Genomic DNA, 6349 nt, shown 5'->3' with positions numbered 1-6349 from the left:
TATTATCTTAAATTTACTTATTTCTAAATGAAATAATTGAATGTGACTAGAGTACAGTAATGTTGATTTGATCTCCGTCCCGTAGAGAAAGCGTTATAGCCGACGTACCAATTATTCTGTTTCTACCTGTTAATCACTCAAGTTACGATTGTCAAAAGTGATTTGAAATTGTAATCTCCATAATTATCTGACATTCATTTATAATGACCATTTTAGTACGTATTTAATAGGAATCTTGTGTCCAAATAATAAATATGTACTTATTTTAATATTTTTCCTTGTAGAAAAACACAATTATTTAACATTCCTCCAAATTGGTGAAATATCTTTTTTTTTTTTACAAATTAACTTGTGTGGATTTTTTATTTTCATAACTGCGGCAGTAGCATGCTGTCAAGTAAAAAGGTGTAAATTATATGCCTCTGTGTGCAAAGATTACCAATTATTATATAAGATTATAATTTCATATAATTAACTTCCATTTTCATCTGACAACAAAAAATTATTCAGTTCTTACTTACTGTGGAAATTATGTTACAGTACCTCTCTCATTAATTCGCCAAGTGTCGATTATAGTGCATACATACAAAATATGACAAAAATTAAAACAGGTGTTTTGTAAAACAAACAAAACCGTTATCGATCTTTCGTGAAATTTCCGTTTTTTTTGGTTTAAATTTAAATTGTCATATTTACGCTTGCGAGCAAGCAACCCTTCTATGGTCATGAGTTTTTTCATTTTGCATAGATAGGTTAGGTGCAATACTGTTTAACACAACTAAGGTTGAGGTGTTTCAAATCAATTTAAATGTAATGTTGTTATCAAATTGCCAAAAGCGCCGTATTGTTTTTTTGACATTTGAAACATTCCCGTTAAACGTGGATTGTGTGTTCATTTCAGCTTTTGAACAATTTGCGATCAGAAAGGCACAACTGTCATGTTTATAAGCTTGTCAACTGATCACATTTTGTCCAAAAGATGAAACGGGCCTAGAAACAGTATTTAACGGGAATGTTTCAAATGTAAAAAAAAAATGGAGCTGATTGACCATTTGATGACAATGTTACATTTGATTTTCTGTGAAACACCCTAACATAAAAGTGTAATGTAAAAATCTGGCGTTATTGGATATAGACATGTATATATTATATTTTTTCTCAAAGCGAATTGCCAATATTTTTTTACCCAAGTATACCAGGTTATCTGTTGAAACAGAGACAGTGCCAATTTTGAAAAAATGTAAACACTCCGGTGTCATTTACATGCGAACAATCTAGACAAGGCAGGGGTCACAAACACGCAAGATGAATAATAATGTAACATTATTAAACCTAACCTTTTCCTCCGCTGTCAGGGGTAACTATTTTCGTTTTGCATTCTAGACTAGATGATATGGAAAATGTGCAGGCAGCTTTGGTGTGAATTATTCAAATCTGTTTCTAGTAATCGGTTAATTGTCCAAAGATATTGTGTCCAAAGTCATGAAATTTTTTTCTCATGTACAAGTATACATGTATACAATAATATTATATCTGTGAAACAATAACCCAAGTTTACAAGAGAGTTTCATCTAAGTTGCATTCAAAGTCATTGATGTTGAAGTTAGTTGCATAAGTCTGCAGCTTTTAAAATTTACGGCGACAAAATTGGAACCATGTCAGATTTCACATAAAATTGGGATAGTCATTTTTGCGTGGCACTAAAAGATTCCCAATATGTATAACCAAGGCCCATAGAGCTGTGAGCCCATAGAACCTAACCTAACTTTTATTTGTATAATAATTTAATAATTTCCCAATTCTTATCACTTTCAACTTATGTTAAATATGCGTAAAGAATAAATCTCATGTTTTAAAATAACAGACTTATGTGCTTGTGTTAGAATGAAAGTCCTGTTTTAATTTGACCATTTGGCATTTTATCAGGGTTTCAATTTCAAGAGGGTGGCCTTGTTGGATCAAAACCTCCTAGATCACAAGGCCGGGACACTAAATCAAATCAGCCTTTTAACTTGTATGAGAACTTCCAGTAAATGTAATTTTATTTATATTTTTACATTAACTGAAAAATTTTAAAATGTTTTAATTAATATGAATAAATTAATTTTTTTTTTTTTTGCAGAAACTCATACAAGTTAGGAGGCTGCTTTGAATGAGTGTCCCGGCCTTTTGATCTAGGAGGTTTTGGTTGGATACTATCTTTTATCGTGCCAGAGTTCGCATGATCGTGGTTCTTACTACCAGCTGTAAAATCGAAATCAATTATATGGTACCTACCGGCCTGAAGAAGGTTTAAAAAAATAGAATTTTCATTTTAATTCACATTTTTTTGGACAATTATTAAAAATTAAAATATATAAGTATGTAGGTATTTAAGTACCTACTTACAAATCTTATGATTTTAAGAGGAATTTTTGGTTTCAATTTATTAAATAAGATAAAATTAGACACATACTTTTTTGGACATGTAACTATGTACTAGTAAATATTTAAAAAAAAACACCAGTGTTCATACCTATTTTTAATAATCTTGTAAAAAGGGTATTTGGACATTATCATTTCTTCAAGACGGCTTTGAACGTAGCACCTTTAGACAAAGCGTACTGGAACCAATTTTATTGATAACAGTAATACATATTATTGACATATAAATTATGTACATCTTTCATGTAGTTCATTTCAGTTGGAGCAGAAGGGGAAGTATTCATCTTGCGTTTAAAGTTTAAATTAAATAACGTAGCTAGTAATTTATAAAAGTCCCATTATAAAATAAATATTTTAAATTTTACCTTATGTGTACATACATAAATAAGTTATAGATAGTGTTTATAAATGTATGCCTTCCTAAGATTGCCTATGAACTCTCCTATAAACAAATATGTGTATTTCGTTAGTCCAGTGTGTACAAGTATACATATTGTAACTTACATTATTAATATTTGATATAATCTCACAATGATACCAGCTAACTCTTATTTAGTCACAATATTTTTAGTTAATGCACATAATATTTTATAAAATATATTCTACTGTTCGGAGTCTTAGAATCACAGGGGCCTAACTACAAAAACTGATGTTTTTAGTTAAGCTTGATTTCGGTAATGCTATAATCATATATACATATTAGTGACACAATGGTACATACAGCCCTTTCACAGATACTGTTGGAAATTTCAGTTTTTTGTAGATAGGCCCCTGTGATCCTAAACTAAAATCCTATGTTTATAATACTATTATTATTTTTGTTGCATTATATTTTTATTTAAATACTTTAATAATCAGTTTAATTTTATTAAAAACAGTACTAATAATATAATATGAAATTATATGTTTTTTTATTTCTCATATACGTAATTGCGTTTCTCTCTATTTTTCTTTCTTTTTTTAATACCTATATTATTACAACTTTGATGAACAAATGATAGAGCCCAAATTGACAATGTTTATTTGAATAAGCAAATTTTCTTCATGCTATCGCTTGGGCAATATTTTTTATTTATCGACGCAACATGTTATATTAAATATATTTGTATTTATATTATAATGTGAGGTCCACATAAAAATATGTAAACATATAAAGTTACTTATTAGTAAAATTACCCTAAAAACCTGTATAGTTTGTTATGTGATTTCTTTTTTGTACTTATACTTTTTTATTTACCCTCAAACCAATAATATCCTACAAATATAATATTATTATGGTTTAATTATTCCTACTATTAAAAATGTATTGCATTTATTCAATTAAATATTTATGCATTTGCAGATTTCAACAGTTACAAACAAAATATTGCAGCTTTTACCTCCAATGAATCTGAATAATTCGCAAGAGCAGTGCTTTTCAAACAGTAGTGGGTACATTATTTTTTTTTTGGTAATCTGAACAGCAATAATCAAGTATCTACCACACACATCAATTCAAATAAATATCATCAATTTTATTTTCACGCAACGTGAAAACAAACATCAAATCATCCTTAATTTTTAACTCTTTACAAAAAAAACTAAGGAAGCAATGCGGTATCAAAATACATACAAAAAATTATTTTATCATATACGAGGCGTATCCAGAAAGTAAGTGTACTGAATTTTTGTAGGTTACAAATTTTTTTATTGAAACAAAAAAATTACATGGTTATCGTAGTACATATGTAAGCTATTTTTCGACATAGTCGCCATTCCTCTCAATGCAGGTGGTGAAGCGGGGGATCAACTTTTTGATGCCTTCCTCGAAGTAGTTTCCCGCCAACACCTTCGTCCACTTTTCCACCTCCTCCTTTACCTCCTCGTCGATTAAAAACCTTTTTCCACCCATGTACAGCTTCAGGGAGGTAAAGAGATAATAATCTGAAGGTGCTAGGTTAAGGGAATGCTCGGGGTGGTTCAGGATATCCCATTTAAACGAAGCAAGCAGTTCCTTCGTGGCGTTGGCCGTGTGTGGTCTGGCATTGTCGTGCAGCAGGCTGACTCCCTTTGTCAGCATGCCTCTCCTCTTGTTATGAATCGCCTTCCGCAATTTTTTTAGGGTCTCACAGTATCTTGCAGAGTTGATGGTCTCCCCTTGAGGCAGATATTCAATCAAAATTATGCCTTGACAGTCCCAAAACACGGATGCCACGATTTTCTTGGCTGAAATTGTGGTTTTGAACTTTTTGGCGGAGGGTGAAGAGGTGAGAACCGTTTTTAAACTCGCGATACCACTTGTGCACACTCGTACAATTCATAGCTTTATCCTCATTATAAACCTCAAACGGAGGTTTTTCCTTCCAAACGAGATAACGGATGACGCCGCGTATTTCGCACTTGGCGGGAGATTGGATCGACATTTTTCACGAAACGTGTTGTCGCGTCGACACTTCTCAACGTACTGACCTTGAACAGGTCTCGTTTCGGAGGGGAAGAGTCAGGCTACACCTAAGTGTAGCCAACATATCGAAAATAAAATTCATTCGGTCGTGAGAGCCTCAGTACACTTACTTTCTGGATACGCCTCGTACATAGTTTTATGAAGAAAAAAATGGTTTAATGTATGTGTAATTTTTACCCTAGTTTGAAAGGCACTGCTCTAGAGACCGCTTTATGACAGCTTGCCGTATTGTAAGTTAAATAGTCAAATCTGTCATTTTGATTGATTTTCCAGTGTTTTCTTTTAAGTCAGTCATTAATTTTTAATATAAACTGCTGAATAATTCAAATCCAACAGTAGTGTTTTATTTCAAGATGTCCATCGTTTTCCTGGTCCGTTTGCAATAATTTTTGTCTTTATGTATTTGAAATATCCTCCCGATTTGCAACCTTTAAAGTTCATTTTAATTTAGATTTCACAAGGCGAAATATTGTATGAACTCACATTCCCTTATTTTTACAAGAAATTTCTTATAAACAATGTTCATAATATTGTCATATATAAATTTAAAATAAAAATACATAAAATATGTTCTTGAGTAGTCATTTATAATATTAAACATTATTCAAACATTTACATTTTTTAAATTTTTCAATAATAATCTTTTCATTATAACTATTGATTTCTGCATTAGTTCTACCATATGAAATTTTTATTACCCTAATGAATGCTAATTTTTATTTATGTACCCAAATAAAAGTATAAATTTAATCATTCTACTGCCCCAAATCTAGCTAAAATGAATAATTTTAAAACCTGCTAGCCTTGGCGCATTCTAACTGAATAAACTTAATTTTTATCCTCAAAAATATATCACTGACCAATTTGATGACTCATTAAATTAACGATATTTATTTGCTGCATTATAAGTTTTCCTGTCATTTTTTGGACATCAACAATACATGTTTGGTTTTTTTGCAAGATTTCAAAAAACTTTAATATCTGTTAGGTGTGTATAATTGTTTTCAATATTTTGAGTTCAATGGTTCAACTTAATTTTACCCCTCAGCAGTCTCAGGCTTATTGATGTATTCTGTTAGAAGATCAGAGTATTTCGGCTTTGCAATGAAATCCAAATAAATGGAATATTTCTGAAAACTTTAAACTGTTTTGATACTTACTGTAATGATACTTGTTTCAATTTATTCTGTCTTTTGAAGTTTACTAACTTATATTGTAAAACCAATTGCTTTTTTAAGTATCCGCTACATAAATAATGTAAGAAATGTATACATGATATATATGTAAAACAAATTATATTTAATTTAATATTTTTGCTGAAGAAATGCCAGAGAATCAAAAAATATTGTATTCCTGTATCCCGATTGTAATAAAATGAAAATATCTGATACATTGACTCTACTGTACTTCGTAGGATAAATAAAATTACACAATTACCTAATATAAACCCAATCTTTAATTATGTTTTTAACTTGTGGCAGT

This window comes from Hesperophylax consimilis, chromosome 13, assembly GCF_061612785.1.
Source record: "Hesperophylax consimilis isolate HC1 chromosome 13, BYU_Hcon_1.0, whole genome shotgun sequence".
NCBI classification, from domain to species: Eukaryota; Metazoa; Arthropoda; class Insecta; order Trichoptera; family Limnephilidae; genus Hesperophylax; species Hesperophylax consimilis.
Note: the sequence above shows the minus strand (reverse complement) of the source record.